Below are 19,000 nucleotides of genomic sequence, written 5' to 3' on the forward strand. Positions count from 1 at the left end.
CTACGAGAAGGGGGGGGGGGACAACCCAAATCTCATTATTAAAAATAGATATTACCATCACTAACAAGATCACAAAAATATTTATTTTTAGAAAGGTGCAGACTGATTTGCAAGAAATGTTACATAAATTTTCTGGTGGGTGTGTATACATGTTTATGTACACAGATAGACACTATAGCTACACACGAGTATGTGTACATGAACACACATACTCAAACATTCACACGTAGTATATGTTACCAAGCACAGCATTTATAAAATTACTCCCTTCTTATGCATATAATATCCAAAACTTAAAATGTGGTGAACTCACTTGTTCTTCATGTCAAAAAATATTCTTGAGCTAAAAATCTTAAGAGAAAACACATGGAAATTGAACAACACTCTCCTGAACAATCAATGGATCACAGAGGAAATTAAAGAAGAAATCAGACAGTTTTTACAAATAAATGAAAATGCCAATACAACATAAAGGAATATATGGGACACAATGAAAGCAGTTCTACGTGGAAAATTCATAGCACTGAATGCCCACATTACGAAAACAGAGCGAGCTCAAATAAACAACCTAATGATGAATCTTAGACTCATAGAAAAACAAAAGCAAGAAAAACCCAAAGCTCGAACAAGAGAGGAAATTATAGAGATAAGAGCAAAAATCAATGCAATGGCAATTAAGAAAACAATACAAAAAATAAATGAATCATAGAGTTGGTTTTTTGAAACAATAAATAAAATTGATAAACCCTTAGGAAACCTTATCAAAATAAGGAAAGAAAAGGCTCAGATCCATGCAATTGGGAATGAAAAAGGTGAAGTCACAACAGATCCAACAGAAATCCAGAGGATCATTAATACCTACTTTGAGAACCTGTACTCTAACAAAATGGAAAACACAGAAGAAATGGACAGATTTCTAGATACTTATGAATTACCAAAGTTGAACAAAGAAGATAAAAACATTATAACACCCCAATTACAATCAGGTAAATTGAAAATGTAATTAAAAATTTACCAACAAAGAAAAGCCCAGGTCCTGAGGGATTCACAGCTGTATTTTTTTTTTTTTTTTTTTTTTTTTTTGGTACCAGGGATTGAACTCAGGTCCTTGCACTTGTGGGGCAGACAGCAGAACCACTGAACCAAGTCCCCAGCCCACAGCTGAATTTTACAAGACATTTAGAGAAGAACTACTGCCTTTACTCTTCAAACTTTTCAATGAAATTGATAAGGGAAGCAATACTTCCAAAATCATTCCTGGAAGCAAGTATCACTTTGATTCCCAAACCAAGGAAAGATGCAACTAAAAAAGAGAACTATAGGCCAATCTCCTTAATGAATATAGATGCAAAAATCTTTAATAAGATACTAGCAAACAGAATACAGAGAGTCATCAAGAAGATCATACATCCTGACCAAGTCGGACTTATTCCAGGGATGCAAGGATGGTTCAACATATGTAAGTCAATAAATATAATACACTATGTTAACAGAGTCAAGGACAAAAATCATATGATCCTCTCAACAGATGCAGAAAAAGCACTTGACAAAATTCTACACCCATTCATGATAAAAACCCTGCAAAAAATTGGAATAGATGGTCTATATCTCAACTTAATAAAGGCTATGTATGAAAAAACACCAGCCAACATCATATTAAATGGCCAAAAACTGAAAACCTTCCCCTTAAAATCAGGAACAAGACAAGGATGCCAACTATCTCCACTCCTCTTTGGTATAGTTCTGGAAACATTAGCCACAGCAATTAGACAAGAGAAAGAAATTAAAACAATAAAGATAGGAAAGGAAGAAGTTAAACTGTCACTATTTGCTGATGATATGATACTCTACATTGAAGACCCAAAAACTCTACCAAAAGACTTCTAGACTTAATTGACACTTTTAGCAGAGTAGCTGGATACAAGGTCAAGACCCAAAAATCAATAGCCTTCTTGTACACAAATAACAGACTCACTGAGAGAGAAATAAGGGAAAAAATTCCTTTCACAATAGCATCCAAAAAATGAAGTATCTAGGAATCAATCTAATGAAAGAAGCAAAACACCTTTACACTGAAAACTATAGCACTCTGAAAAAAGAGATCAAAGGGGATGTAAGAAAATGGAAAGATACCCCTGCTCCTGGGTAGGAAGAGTCAACATAGTGAAAATGGCCATCCTACTAAAACTGCTACACAGATTCAGTGAAATGCCAATTGAAATTCTAACACTATATTTCACAGAACTAGAAAAAAGAATCCAAAAATTCATTTGGAACCATAAGAGACCTAGAAGAGCAAAAGCCATCCTAGGCAACAGAGACATGGTAGGGGGTATAACAATTCCCAATTTGAAACTATACTACAAAGCCACTGTGATCAAAACAGCATGGTACTGGCAAAGAAACAGACCTGAGGATCAGTGTAACAGACTGGAAGTCACAAAAACAATTCCAGATGTACTCAGCTACCTCATCTTTGACAAAGGATCTGATCATCCCCACTGGAGGAAAGATAGCCTCTTTAATAAATGGTGTTGAAAAAACTGGATCTCAACCTGCCAAAGATTAAAACTGAACCCTTATCTTTCACCATGCACTAAATTAAAATACAAGTGGATCAAGATCTAAATATTAAAACAAACACTAAACTTGCTGGAAGATAAGTTAGGCAGAACTCTGGAAGACATTGGCATAGGAAAAGACTTTATGAACAAATCCTCAGTAGCACGGGAACTAGCAGAAAGAATCGACAACTGGGATCTCATCTTATTAAAAAGCTTCTGCATTGCAAAAGAAACTGCTGCTCCTCAGACAAAGGACTATTATCTAGAATACATAAAGAACTCAAAACAATCAGGCCCCCCAAATATAAAGACCTGATTCAAAAATGGGCATCCGAAATGAACAGACATTTCTCAGACAAAGCAAAAGTAAAAGTAGTAAGTAAATATATGAAAAAATGTTCCACATCGCTGGTCATTCGAGAGATGCAGATGAAAACAACCCTGAATTTCCACCTCACCCCACAAAGAATGGCTGCAATCAAGAAATCAACCAATAACAAATGTTGGCGGGGTTGTGGGGAGAAAAGGAACCCTTCTCCATTTTTGGTGGGAGTGCAGGCTGGTGCAACCACTATGGAAATCAATATGGAGATACCTCAAAGAGCTTGGACTGGAGGTTCCATCTGACCCAGCCATCCCTCTGCTGGGTATCTTTCCAAAAGAATTAAAAGAATCATACCACAGTGATATATGCACACCAATGTTTATAGCAGCACAGTTTGTAATAGCTAAAACTTGGAAACAGCCCATTTGCCTATCAGTAGGAAACTGGATAAAGAAGATGTGGTTTTTCTATAAAATGGAATATTACTCAGCCAAAAGAATGAGAAATTAGATTCATTCATAGGAAAATGGATACATGTTGAGGATATACTCCTGAGTGAAATAAATAAGTCACACATATGTAAATACTGAATAGTTTCTCTGGTGTGAAAAACTATAATAGTACATAAGATCCTAATGAGATAATTCATCATGTGAAATAGGAAGAAAACGGCTAAAGGTGTAGGGAAAATGGGAAGGGTAGGGGAAAGGTAAACGGAAAAGAAAAATATATGACAAAATGAAAAAATGGAAATAAAGTGTTTGTAAAGGGGAAGGGGAAGAGGGGGTGAAGGGAGGGCACGGACAAGGGGAAAAAAATGAGAACCAAGACCTGTCATGTAAAGGTATAGGATCCCAATAATGAATGCAATCGTACTATATATCTAAAATGTACCAATAAACTCAATAAAAGAAAAAAAAACTTGAGAGAGATTTTACTGAGTTAGTAGGGTTATGGGTGATTTTCCACTCCTTTTCTAAATTTTACATAATGGACTATGTTCCCTGAATAACTTTTTAAATTAAGCTAATATATTGATACATTTAACCATGTATGTTCCCCTTTTGAAATTTTATCTTAAAATTACTTCATGGATAAATGCTCTGTCATTTTGGAAGACTGTATCTTTACAACTTCTACCTTCATTATCTCAACACGAATTTTTTTTTTCAAATACAAAAGATGTAGGGAAAGTGGGAAGGGTAGGGGAAAGGGAACAGGGAAAAGAAAAAAATATGAGAAAATGAAAAAATGGAAATAAAGTGTTTGTAAATGGGAAGGGCGGAGGGGGTGAAGGGAGTGCAGGTACAAGGGGAAAAAATGAGAACCATGACCTGTCATGTGAAGGTACAGGATCCCAGTAAAGAATGTAACTGTATTGTATACCTAGATTGTATCAATAAACTCAATAAAAAGAAAAAAAATACAAAAGGGCTACTAAGGCCAAATGAAATCTTGCAAGTCTTTAATCCTTAAAACTACAGCGCAATACAGTAAAACACAAATGCACAAGATTATAGTGCCCTTAATCTGAACATCTAAAAAGTGAACCTTTTACATTTTTCTCATTTTTATCAATTTATCCCACTCAAACTGTACTGCTAGACAATGCAATGCTTAATTAAAGTAACTGCAGGAAAAAAGAAAAGCTCAGAATTTGCAGGGTGCTCCACAGAAGGAAAAGGTAACCCTTGGAGTCACTGCGGTAGATCGTGTTGTTCTCATGAGCTATGTCAGGGTCCACTTATCTACCTTCCGAATACATTTGTTAACAAAGCATTTTAAGAAAGGGAGTCCAAAACAATTAGTAGTTATGCATAACTGGCACGCAATTGAAATTGTCTAAATAAAGTGATTATTGGCAATGTTGAGCACTGAGCAAGACTCAACCACATGCCCATTATGGAAGCTGTCGTCATTTTATCTGCCGTAAAGGTCTCCCTCCTTCCCTTTCCCAAGTGAAGGGCATCTTTCTTATTGGTCATTTGGTTAAGACATCCTCAGCAGAACCAACACAGCCACGCTGGGTTATATATTATCATGCACATAAATATGAAGCATTAAATAGTACTTAAATGCTGTGTTATGTTAAAAAATCTCTAGCTTGTTTTATAAAACATATGACATATTTTAAATACTTATTAAGACAATTCTCATAAAATGTCTACCATGTTTCACTGTAGAAGCAATATTCTTTGTCTAATATGTCATCTATAACTGCATTAAGGTATTGAATTATAAAATAACAATGAGGCACATTATTGCAACATCTACTTATGATCATGGCATCATTTCCCTTATTTCTGGACTCTGTTTCAGTGAGGCCAGGGAAATGCGGGACATTTGGAGCCCAGTGGAGCGGACACTGGAGGCCCACAAGGCCAAAGGCATTCACATGAGGCAGGCAGAGTTGGGTTTCACTTCTCACTGGTCATCGGTATTCAGGAAATTTTGCCACTCAGACACAATTTCATCCTTAAACTGGTAACAATCTTCCCTACTTCCTAGAGTTTGGTGAGCCTTCCATAAGCAACTGAATGTAAGCCAACCAGTACTACAGGCACTTGATAAGTCAGCACTGATTTTTCTTTCAAAGCAGAGACCAGATATGAGAAAACCAAGCTGGAATTGTACAGTAAAAGGCAGCCGTGCCAACCAACTGATGTGTATGCTGCTTGCAGTTTCACGCTGATCAAGGGCCAGTGTATTGGACACACATACAGTTCCTAGCCTGATCTTATCCCCTACTCTCTGTGTGATCATGATAAATCCTACTATCTCAACGAGACTCCCTTTTCTTCTATGAGACAAGCGTAACAGCACTGACAGGGAATAATCCATAGAAAGCACTACTGAAACTATCACCATCTGACATGTCTTAAGTATTTGGGAAATGTTATATCATATTATTAATAAGTAATTTTCCACCTTAGAAAACACAGAATTAATCTTTCATTGTGAATCTGGGATTAAACTGAGCTAAATCATTATAAAGTTCTCCAGGTACGGATTAGTATGCAACTTTGCTTATTCCCTGAAAAGCCCAGTAAATTGCTTTGCTTTCATTTTTTTCTTTAAATGAGCTGCTGACTTTCTCTTATTAAAGCTCAGGCTTGTAACTCCTGCTGTTGTCATTACATTCAAGGTCTAAAATGACTGGCTAATTTTTATTTCTTTAAAAATTCATTTTAATCTTGTGTAGCTACCAACAGCATTTCAAAGAAGCACAAAGACACTTTTTGACCCAAGACACAAGCAACAGAAGAAAAAAATAAAACCGAATTTTAACACACACGAAGAGCATAATAATGTACAGCTTGTACAAAAACATCAATAGATAGATAGATACCAGAAAAATAACTCTAACTATCACATTATGCAAGGCCATGGCTACACACAATCAGGCATGCTAACATTTAACAGGTAAGAGGTAGGTCATCCGAGGGGATAGGTATGATCCAAGTATATTACTGCATTGAAACCACCTTAAAAAGGCAGTTCATGAAAACCTCCCTGAGAGGTTTCAATTCTTGTTAATTCTGTTTTCAGTTTGAAGATAAATCTCATGTTTCCTTTTCTGCATTTCTTCAATGGTTAACCACTAGACCACTTCTGAAAGTCACATGCTGCTTCTAGCAGGACAGAGTCCGACTGACAGCCATCTATGTTGTGTTTCTGTCAGCGTTGGAGGAAGGGCTGCGTACCGTGACATGGTAAGACTTATACAGGAAGGTACAGTACAGGGTTTACCAGGAATGGCTCGGCAAGAAGCACAAGTTGGAACCAATATTCACTGTTAATTAAAAGGGTGCTCTACTGGAATGCTGTGATTTTGTCCTTTCTAAAGATAGCTTTGACAATTTATGCACATAACAAATATTACAATCACTTAAAAATCTGTAGTCTTCTAATTAAATGTGGTAAAGTATGAGAATGCACCTGGTAATTCTTTCAAATTATTTTCATTCTTGTGTAAGATTTGGACTGGTTAGAAAAACAGATTTTTGGGTTATGTTTGACACAGTCCAAATTTTATTAAGTCAACAATTATTTATGTGCCAAGTATATGGAAAAGAAACAGATACATGAGCAACTATACTATGGTATAATGTATATCTCAACTACAACTGATCACACTGATAATCTTGTTTTTTTGTTTTTTGTTTTGGTACCGGGGATGGAACTGGGGACCTAGTGCTTGGGAGGCAGGGGAACCACTAAGCTAAATTCCCAGCCCTACACTGATAACCTTATTACCAACTGTAACTACTTGTCTTAGTAAACAGATTTAATAGCAGTCAGGAAAATGTTATACATCGCTTTCACAAGTATGAATAATCTATGTATCTTAAACTATATGTGTGTGTGTGTGTGTGTGTGTGTGTGTGTGTATAACTTTAAAGAAACTGTACATTTTAAATTATTGCAACTTTGGACCCCAGTACCAACAAAACAAAACAAACAACAACAATAACAACAAAAAAAGCAACTTCCTTAGGAAAAACTAAACAAAAACAACTTCCTTAAGAAAACAAATAAATGAATAAATTATTGCAACTTTTAACATGCTAGCATTCTCATCATTTTCTGAAGTCTTATTTCAAGAGAATACAGAGTTTCCATAGAAGATCTATACACATATATAGAAATGATCCAATGAGGCTATTTTCTTTCTTAGTATTCAGCACAGCTAAGGACTCAAAAACACTTACAGTTTAAAACTGAGTTATAATCAATTTTAAAAATACAGTCAACAGTTTATAAAGCCATACAAGTTCACTTATTTTATAATTTTAAATTTTGACTATAGCTAACATTTGATATTTAATTAATCCAATGGAGTTTTTTTTTGTTTTAATCTTTCACAATTTTCTTTTTAAAATATGGATGATTCCTGTAGAAATGGACAGCAACAAAACTGCTGAGTCTCACTTATTTCTGTATTTTAAAAGAATTCTGTTCACATTTATGTCTTAACAACACATTTCGAAGATAAGTGAACTGGGTTATTAAGAATTTCAGTGAACTTCACATAGAAGCCTTTGAAAATAAGAAAACGGTGTAATTTTAAGCAAATGGAGAGATACAGTCTATGTATCTACAATATGAACACATAGCGGCAAAATAAACCAAGATGCATCTCCACCACATTCAGATATCTCCATATATAATTGGGAAATTACTATTAACAGATTCTTTTAGGTAGAATTATGGTGATCCCTCCTCCACACGCACACTCACACACACACACACACACACACACAATAGCCATTACTTCTTTTATAATTAGGGATACGTTTTTTTTTTTAAATATGTACACCAAAGTGTTAAATTGCAAAGTCATTGTTCAGTGTTATTATTTGGCTCAAGCGCTAGACTAATACTTCTGTGGGAAATTAATATCTTTAATTTCCTCTGGAAACATTAAAAAACTATAAGCTTTGATAAATTTATTTAAACAATGGCATTGAAATTGCTGCTTTAGCTTTAATTCGAATTTTTTTTAACTTAAAGTAAGAACAAGAAGATACTGAAGTCTTCAAGCCATCGTCCAGAGTTACGAAGCGTGCTAACCCGGAAACTGAACTCCTGGGGGCTGTGGGGAGCAGGGGCTGGCAGCTCTACTTTTGTGAGCACACGCAGCCCCGAGGTTCCCTCGGACTCTGCTCTCACGTTCGTAGCTTCGTAGGTTTGATTCTGCGAGGACAACCTCCTCAGCCTCTGAAAGCAGTCTGGTCCACACTGCAGTCTTCTTCTGACCTCACAGCTGCACGTTTCATACCAGCTGCCCGCTTCCAGAAACCTCATCCAGTCAAGCAGAGCGAGAGAAGTTCCTCCCCCGGCCCTCCACCGTCCCTGTGCAAGCACAGGGGCCTCCACAGATGCCCTGGGTGCCACACACCATCCATGCCCGTACTCCACATCACGTGTGCAAACCACACTCCACACGCGTGCACACACGTACCCCACACACGGCCTACACCACACACATACTATACACACTGTGCATACATCACACACCACTTACGCACCATACGCAGGCACCACACACAGAATACAAATACGCAGATACCGCATTCACTCTCTAAGCGCACTCGTACACACACCGCACCCCACCAGCAGCCTCTGAGCCCCGCCTCTCCATGTGCTCCACGACATCAGGGCTCCCAGAGGCCATAAGAACCTCATTCCTCCAACATCAAGGTATTCAAGTAAAATTTCACTTAAAACTACTATTATTGTTCAGATGATAAAGCCAACACTGCTCCTCCACTAGAGAAAAATGAAATGGAGTTGATTAAAATTCTTTATCGTTGGCTTTTGAATAAATTCTTTGTTATTGTGTCTATCCAGACAGTAAAAAATTTTAATGAGAATAAAATATTCTCAGAGAAAATCCTTTTCCCTAAAATAAAAAACATAATAAATGAAACAGTGAAATAATCCGAACACCGCACGACAGCAGCATCATTTATGGCTGCCAAACTAGGGGGCCCTGGGGGATTAAGTACTGATTTGATGCTTTATTTATTATTGCATTATTGATTGGTTCAGTTCAAAACTACTACCTCCAAAACATTTCTATAATTCCCACTTCACTGGAAGATTTTTAAAAAATTAATTCACCTGTCAGAATCTTAGGCTCTTGGTTTTAAAAATCAGTACGGACACTGAAGGCCTCGAATTACTCGGCACGTCCCTAGAGTTCAGAGACTCTATCGTGAACCACTTTTGGGCCACATGCTCTCCCCACAGTATCTTAAAAAAAACCTGCCTTACAGACTTGGGCTACAACTTACATCCTCTACGCTGTTCTTCCGAGATTGCGGGCCTGAGCCCTCTTTGGCTCATGGTTGCAAGAAACCAGAGACCCAGGAAGCACCGAGGAAGGAAACCACTGCCCCAACCTCAGAGAGCACAGGACTTGGTCTGAGTAACCCGCTCAGCGTGGACCGATGAAGAACATAAACCCATCTGCATGTTCACAAACCCCTCCCTCGGGAGCAGATATAAAGGAACATTCATCCTGTTTCTTATCACCAAGGGGAAGCATCTCCTGAGGGAATGTTAGACAAAGGACGAGCAACAGGAAAACAAACATGACCGAGATGGGACCGGGAAAACAGACATCCACGAACCCCTGGTGCTATGCAGGGCGCTTACACGGCTCACGTACAGGGCTTTCCTGGGTCCGACACCAGCACAGACAAAATAAGAATAAGCAAATTACCCAGACATAACCCTCTCCTAAAGACAACACAACCAGGCCTTCTGGGTTAGGTCTGCAATTACTGTCGCCCCTGCACTTACACGCATATTTAACTGCCTTAAAGGTGTGTCTTGGGGAAGGGCATTTACTACAAAAATCATCTACTTATGAAAAATAGTCTATATTTTATTGAATAATGTGAAGAACTGATGAATTTTATAGACCTAAAAATACTCTAAAATATCATCATTTATATTCCTGCAATGTAAGGAGAAATAAAACTCTTTATTACTCTATGTTTAAATTAACTAGGGCAGAGAGCAGAACCTTTCTTGGAGGAAAAAAATAAAACATATATTTACAGACAGTATTACTTTCAAAAAATATTATGTACTCAACCTCACAGGGGATCTTCACATAGACAGCTTCCTGTGCAGAGCAAATGAGCCTCATAGGCTACTCAGCCTGTCATTTATACGGAAGGCACCGATGCCACACAGAGCAAGTTTCAAATTTCTACCTTTTAAAAAAAATCACACTCAAAACTTAGTAGGGTTTATAGCTTTACTGTAATTGAACATCTAAAAACATTCATTTCCTGTAAGATACTAGCACTGAACACTAAAAGGAATTTAGTGAGCACCGGCACGGTACAGTACGCTCACACCCGTCTCTGTGCTAGCTTTCTGCTCGATGATGCTGAGGGACAATAATCCAGGGTCATACAATACAGAAAGGGCAGCTGATGGACATTCTCCAGCCAGACACGAGCTCAGATAGTGCACAGTAGCCACAGGCTGAACACAGCAGGGCTCGGGCAGGGTGCACAGACAGATTCCCACCACCTGTTCACCCACTGATATTACATGTTTCAGGAAGCTAAGAGCTGACGGTGAGGACTTATTCTTTAGTCATCTGAATACCGTGCTTTCTAAAAAGTGTCCTTCCTGTTTATAAATACAGATGCACAACTGATTCTAACAAATAAATCAAGGAAGAACAGTTCAAATTTAAAAATAAGGGTACCTATTTCTGTTGAAAACAAAATCATTTCACCTGTCCCAACAGCATCTACTGACAAGAACAGTGAATATGCTTTAAATTGCTTTTACTGATGTCCTACTTGTAACTCAAAAGAAACTCAACAGCAAGTAAATGTCCACGGACTATCTACACAGGGTCAGCACTGTGCTAGGGGCCTTGAAAGATCCAATGAGATATCTGATAAAGGGTCCAGCATGGGCCCCTGCCCTTGAGATCCCAGTTAAAACTCTCTAAGTTGAACAGTGGAACGGTATTGCAGTATTTAAAAAAAACAAAACAACAAAAATGTAATTCAAGCACTCTGAGAGGCTGTGGCAGTAGGATCACAGGATCATAAATTCTAGCCCAGCCCACAACTTCCCAAGACCCTGTCTAAACGTATTTTTACATTTATGAAAAAATCAAATAAAGGGCTAGGAAAAAGCTCAGAGTGAAGGCTCTGGGTTTAATCCCTGCGTCACACAAAAAAGATCCAAAATAAACCATCCGCATTGCAGTCACGTATGTGCCAGGGGGCATGTCATATTAGCATGGTATATATTTACTGAAAAGTATGCCCTATTGTGTATTAAACAATTTTCCCCAAGAATGGAGAATTCGGGACATTGTGTAAAATTTTTTCTTTTTAACGTTCCCTAATAAATCGAGACAACTCCCACAGCACCAAGGTGCATTAATACTACCCAAGAAAACTGTTTTAAGATGCTGAAGAACAACAAAAATACATTTGAACAGACCTTAAAGAGGACGGAGAGCTGGATCAATTAGAGACTGGTTGTTCCTATCACAAAAGGCCCTCTGAGCACCAAAAGGCTCCTCCCTGCATCCACGAGACAGCAGGTCGCTTAACACCGGCACGCACCGCACCGTGGGCATAGGCGAGTTCCAGCCTGGCTCAGCCTGTGGACCCCTCTTCCAGCTGGCTGCTGCCTGTGAGCACAGAGGCCACTTCCGTGGACCTCAGCACCACGCCCAACCAAAAGGAGTAACAGAGGTCATGCCCAGCTGGAACCTACTGAAATCTGAATCTTATTTTTAAATTAACTTTATTGGCAATGATAATTATTACATGAATATTACATTCATCAGAGGGAGTGTCTATCTGCACATGGTATATCCTGATTCCTCCTTTTCTCAGAATACCCTACCTTATTTGCAAAAGCATTTTTTTCCCTTCTTTTTTCATTTTTCTTCTTTTCCCTTTCTTTTTTCCCCTCTGCCCTTCCCAGTTTCCCTTTCCTTTTTGAACAATTTCTTCCTGTTTCACATAATCTATTATACATTTTGGCCCTTATTTACCTCTCAGTTTCTCACACTGGACAGACAATGTGCTATTTACATGTGTGTCTGATTTATTTCACTTAAGAGTATGGCCCAAAGGTGCATCCATTTACCCAGGAATGTCTCGGGTTTATCTTTCTAAGTAGTACTCTATTGGACATATATGTGGGTGTGTGTGTATGCATTACATATTTTTTTATTCATTCATGAGTCAGTGGGCATTTAGGCTGTTTCTAAGATTTAGCTATTATACACTGCATTGCTATAAACATGGGTGAGCATATATTGCTGTGATGTGACGCTTCTAGTTCTTTCAAGAAGATACCCAGCAGGGGAATAGCTGCATCAAATGGGACCTCTAATCCTAATTCTTTTGAGGAATCTCCACACCAGTCTGCACTCTCAAAAACAGTGGAGAAGGGTTCCTTTTTCTCCATAGCCTCTTCAGCATTTGTTATTGGTTGATTTCCTGACATCAGCCATTCTTTCTGGAGTGAAATGGAATCTCAACATTATTTTCTTTTGCATTTCTCCAGTGACTAGTGATGTTGACAACTTTTCAATATAATTACATACATACATACATATATATACATATATATATATATATAGAGAGAGAGAGAGAGAGACAGAGAGAGAGAGACAGAGAGAGACAGAGAGGGAGGGAGAGGGAGAGAAAGAGAGATTTTTACTGTTTGTACTTCATCTGAGAAGTGTGTGTCCATTTCAGATGCCCATTTTTGGATTGGGTCTTTAAATTGGAGGGTCGATTTTTTTCAATTCTTGTATGTTTTAGATATTAGTCCTTTATCTGAGGGACTACTGGCTAACATTTTTTCCCACTCTGTGGGCGATTTATTTTGCAGTGCATATACTGTTTAATAGGATGAGATCCCAGTTGTTGATTCTTTGCACTATACCCAGTACACCCTGGGTTTTGCTCATGAAGTCTTTGTCCACCTCTTTGCCTTCAAGAGTCCTACCTGTTCTCTCTTCTAGCAGATTTAGTGTTTCTGTTTTAATATTTAGATTTGATCCATTTTTTGTACTTCATCTGAGAAGTGTGTGTCCATTTCAGATGCCCATTTTTGGATTGGGTCTTTAAATTGGAGGGTCGATTTTTTTCAATTCTTGTATGTTTTAGATATTAGTCCTTTATCTGAGGGACTACTGGCTAACATTTTTTCCCACTCTGTGGGCGATTTATTTTGCAGTGCATATACTGTTTAATAGGATGAGATCCCAGTTGTTGATTCTTTGCACTATACCCAGTACACCCTGGGTTTTGCTCATGAAGTCTTTGTCCACCTCTTTGCCTTCAAGAGTCCTACCTGTTCTCTCTTCTAGCAGATTTAGTGTTTCTGTTTTAATATTTAGATCTTTGATCCATTTTGATTTTAGTTTAGTGCATGGCGAGAGACATGGGACTAGTTTTAGTCTTTGGCATGGAGATAGCCATTTTTCAGGACCACTTATGAAAAAAGCTATCTTTTCTCCAGTGAATGTATTTAGTCCCTTTGTCAAAGATAGGATGGCTAAGTGTGTTTGGTGGTTTCCACCTCTTCCAGTCTGTTCTATTGATTCTTGGCCTGTTTGTTTTTTTGCTGCCAGTACCATGCTATTTTTATCATAGTAGCTCTGTAGTATAATTTCTAGTCAAGTATTGGGTATCCTGTCTTGTCTTTATTGCCCAGAATTGTTTTTGCTATTCTAGTTTTATTCTGCTTCCAAAGGAATTTTAGGATTTTTTTTTTAGTTCTGTGAAGTATGCTAATGGTATTTTGAGTGGGATTGCATTAAATCTATATAACAGTTTTGGGAGTATGGCCATTTTCATTAAGTTGGTTCTTTTTACCAAGAACAAGGGACATCTTTGCATTTTCTGATACACGCTTTGATCTCCTTTTTCAGAATACTGTAATTTTCAATGTATAGCTCTTTAAATTTCCTTTGTTAGAGTTCCTAAGTATTTTATTTTTTGTTTGCATCTTATTTTGAAATGCATCAAGATTAAGAGGCATGGATGGATGGAATAACAAGAAAATAATGATAGTAAAATGTTACTAATTATAGAATTCAGGTGGTAGGCCGTTTGCAGTTCAGTTTAACAACTTTTCAGCATATCTAAAAAATTTTCATAATAAAATTTTGGAAGAAAAGAGACAGAGGATAGAAGAGGAGGAATGAGATTTGTCCTCTTAAAGCACCAGGGGGCTCTCTTATGGACACCTAGTTGTATGCTCTTAACAGCTCATCCATTCGTTCACTGTCTAGCACTTTCAGATTTTTATGGAGGAAGGAGAATAAAAAGTACAATCAAAGTAAGAATTGTTCTTAATATAAAAGGAATTCAGTTCATACATCTTAGGTCTCAGAAATAAAAACAAAACAACACAGGACAAAAGTACAACATGCTTAACCTAAAGATGAACTTGTTGGCAAACTGTAAAGATCTAGACAATCAATACTGTCAACTGTGAAGGTGATACGGTCTCTGCCAACCACTGAACTCTGTCAATTTAGTGCCAAAGTAGTCACAAACCAAACGAATGGATGTAGCTGTGTCCCAGTAATACTTTATTTATAGATACTGAGGTAATCTGAATCTCATAACATTAATGTGTCACAAAATACTGTCCTAGTTTGGATTTTATTCAATCATTTAAAAATACCAAAGCTGATTTTAGCACAAGGCTGTGACAAAAGCAGGGGCCACACCTGGCCTCGGACTCATGGTTGGCAGACCACAGGATGCTGGTGTAACAGGTCTTAGCTACACACATGACGTGCTTATGAACATGAGGAGAGTCTGAGCATCACTGGACCCAATTTGTCCGGAGATGGATCGGACCCACCTCAGCACCAAGGTCTGGTTAGGAGTACACTGTCAATAATGACAGCGTCTCAAAAAATTTAAAACCAACAGCCAGGTCTGGCAGTTTCTGGTATCACCTATAATACATTATGAAAAAATACCAGACCAGGGCCGGGGATTTAGCTCAGTGGTTCTGCTGCCTGCCTTGCAAATGCAAGGACCTGAGTTCGATCCCCGGTACAAAAAACAAAAAACAAAAAAAAAAAAAAATAAATAAATAAATAAATAAATAAATAAAAAGAGAAAACAGACCAGGGGCACACAGGAGGAAAGTGCTGCATAAATACAGGGCTAGGACAGTTTGGGTCTTCAATGTCCCTCAAAGTCTGTATGTTGAACGCCTGGTCCTCAGCCTGTGAATGAAGGGGCTGGAAAAAGGAAGTTAGGTTCTTGGGCTCATGCCCTCCAGGGAGACCCTGCAATAGCCCTTCTCTCTGTCTGGTTCCCAAATGCTGGGGGTGAACAGTTCCCTCTGCCATGTCCTCTCCTTCATGATTTTCTGCCCCATCACAGGCCCAGGGCTACAGGGCCAAGCCACAATGGACTGCAGCCTTTGAAATCATAAGCCAAAGTAAGTCTTTTCTCCTTTTAAAATTGATGTCCGCATGCATTTCATCACAGTGATGGAGATCTGACTACTACAAGGACCCTCGAGTATTTCTCTGACCCAAAACTCCCTCTCTTCCAGCAGGCCAGTGTTGTCCACTGTTCTGTGATCCTTCCTTTATGATCACAGCAGGAAATACGGGGGAACAATTAGCCTTTCGGATAATGTACAACACACAGCACCTGTGAGAAATCCTCTGGTTGTGACAGTTCAAGACCCTTTGTGGGGAGGGGGCTGTTTTTCTTAGCATGGAACTGAAGTGGCTGCTCTTTCACCTGTGTCCACTCCTCCTTGGGTCAATATTCCAGCAGTAGCTTGCACCTGGCTGAGCGTCCTCTCACCCTTATACTTTCCTTCCATTCATGAAGCTTTCACACAGCCTCACAACGTAATCATTCTTTTTTCTAGTTATTCTGTTCCTTTCGATTATAAAGCACTATGTGTTCAATGAAGAAAACACAAGAAAGCCCAAAAGAAATAATCAGGCCACTTTTCAAGTACTGCTTCCTCTTTGAATGACCAGGCTCGAGGCTAGCAGCAGCAGTAATGGACTTTAGCCAGCCACTGGCAGTTGGGGAGCACGAGGAGGGGTTCAGGTGCACACACAACAGCCAAGTTCTCATCCGCGTGGGGGCGGACAAGAAATGGGTATTGGCACAAACAAGACGATCAGATCATCAAACCACCGCCAGACACCTCCTCCTCCCACGCTGTCTTCCTCCTCCCCTCCACGTCCCTCTCCCTCCCCGTGTGCCTCTTCTGCTGGCTGGAGAGGAAGAGCTAGAAACTGTACTTCAGAATACATCCACGCTTCCACTCAACTGTCCAAAGGCTAAGCATTTCTTAAACTCATCAGTCTTTGCTTTTAAAAGTCCTTACGCTAATAATGTTTGGCTCCCCGCTGCTCCGTCCTCCTGCGGAAGGAGATTACTTAGAAACTTCCTTTGACAGGGAGGCCTTCATATTGTCAGTGGTCTGACCCCAGGGACCATCTCTGTTCCGTGAAGAGGCTGACCTTCCACAGGACCCCTGGGATTCTCCCTGATGTTTGCTGCCCCCTGTCACATCCTTTTCACGTGATATGATCACAAGAAACCTCTGTTAACACAAAGGGTTGTCTCATTCAGTTTGTCCCAAAATGTCACCATTCCCTAGAGAGCAAGGTTTAAAAATTAAATAATGTTTGTCTTTTTTTAAGAGCACTTTCCTAGCATTAAGGAGGCTCTGGGTTCAATTCTAGTACTGAAAAAAAGAGAAAAAGAAGGGCAGGGGAGGAGGGGGAGAGAGGAAGGAGGAAGCAGAGGGACTGAGAGCAGAAGATGAAATCCACTTTGACAACAGAGCAGATCACATGGCAAGAGGGGCAGGTAACGGAGACTCCTGGGCCTCCTCCCAGGCACCAGTTCCCTGTTGGGACTGGTGCTTCCTCTATTGCAGCAGCTGCAATGCAGTCAGTTGAGCCTGCAGTCCATGAGCTCTCAAAGCTCTGTCCCTCCAGTGTGCACTAAGCCTGTTCTCCAGCTTTTCAGTCAAGAGATGCATACCGACCAATAACCAAAACACTGGGCCAGCCCGCGTGTGGCCCTGAGCTAGAGTCCTTGCCGAGCCTTTTCAAGGTCCCCAGCACTACCCCAAGAGAACCACAACACAGCACGCCCTACACACTCCCATCCATGTGGCCATTCACTCTGTAATTTTTCACTGAGCACCTATATACATCTAGCAGCGTATTAAAGGCTTAGAATAAAACAGGTGTCTGCCCAAAGAGTTACAGAAAAGGCAATGCCTCCGATGTTCACAAGAAAAAATAGTAAGGTTATGTTAGAAGTGCCTTAGAAACTGCTAAGTGCTAGGGGGAGAACAGGGCAGAAAACGGGACACTGCATGGGGTAAGAATTCATCTTTAGGGGTGGTCAAGTTGAGCTTCGCTGAGCGAGTGACACGAATGAGCACTGACGGTGGAGATGTAACGACAGGACCCTACGGGAGGAGCAGAGCCAGACAACGCGCTGTGGACGAGGCTTCCCTGGAAGGAAGCTTCCGTCCCGCAGGCTTGCCCAAGCTCTCTCGGTCTTGATTAGTTCAGGCAGCTGCTAGCATTACATTATACACCAGCATTGGTATCATGACTGCGTGGCTTGATTCATGGAATTCAAACTCCCTACACAGGTGTACAAAACACTGCAGGACACACACACGCAAATGGAATGGTTCTGGACTTTAACTTTCCCTTCCAAAGTCAATTGAACGTAGCAGCAAAGGAGGGTTCATCGTTTCTGCATCTGCGTCAAGAGAGTATCACTTATAGAAAAGGCCTTAGTCATAAAATCATGCACAAATCCTTGAGTTTTCTCCTAGCTTCATGTGTGTGCTTCAAAGAAGTATTTTAAAAAAGGCCTCAGTCATAAATCACTCCCAACCCTTGGATTTTCTCCTAGTTTAAAGTGCATGCTTCAAAGTAGTTTTTCACACATCACTCATATGAAAAGGACGTGAAACATCTACCTGGGGGAAGTCCGATTATCCAGCCAGTATCAGCTCCAAGAGAAATAACTCAGTGTTGGAAATTGTTCAAAGAAGACATCAGGTTTGTGTTTTGATGTACCTGTTAATGAAACATAGCACTGTGGGCACATTTATTTAGGTGTCCTTTAAAGGCTTTGGAGACCTCCTGCCAGATCACCTTGCTCAGAGACCTGGATTCAGAACGCACCAAACCCCAGACACAGTGCTCACCTCCGCAGGGGCCAGCTCTGCTTCCTGCCCAGCAGGTGCAGGCTTTGCCTCTCTGCAGCGAGATGACCCTGGGGCGTCTGGTGAGAAATGGTGGGAGGCAGATGTGCCCGAAGCATGCAGTTGCCATTTCTGGACCTGCAGACCCAGCAAGCCACAAGGACTGCTGTGCGCTGGATTTCTGGGAGACAACCTCACCATCAGAGATCAAAGAGGCCCTCTGGGTCCCTATCCAGCCCATTTGTCTTACTTAGCCCATGGGTGGGGGATTTGGCTCAGTGGTTCCACCACCAGCTTCACAAGTGCAAGGGCTTGAGTTTGATCCCAGTTACCAAAAAAAAAAAAAAAAAAAAAAAAAAAA

General features: G+C 39.7%; 1 protein-coding gene and 1 long non-coding RNA gene across 2 annotated transcripts in view; both read right to left on the bottom strand.

Moving 5' to 3' along the window:
- The window catches only part of Dapk1 (death associated protein kinase 1), a 187,770-nt gene that overhangs the window by 146,947 nt on the left and 21,823 nt on the right, over positions 1 to 19,000 (bottom strand). The window lies entirely within an intron of this gene.
- The window catches only part of LOC104849179, a 24,453-nt gene that overhangs the window by 5,043 nt on the left and 410 nt on the right, over positions 1 to 19,000 (bottom strand). The window contains exon 2 of the long non-coding RNA XR_776662.2: positions 18,412 to 18,511. This is a non-coding gene — a long non-coding RNA (uncharacterized LOC104849179). The remainder of the gene's footprint in view (positions 1 to 18,411; positions 18,512 to 19,000) is intronic.

Source organism: Fukomys damarensis, unplaced genomic scaffold (genome assembly GCF_012274545.1).
Source record: "Fukomys damarensis isolate Sample0158 unplaced genomic scaffold, DMR_v1.0_HiC HiC_scaffold_4, whole genome shotgun sequence".
Lineage (NCBI taxonomy): Eukaryota > Metazoa > Chordata > Mammalia > Rodentia > Bathyergidae > Fukomys > Fukomys damarensis.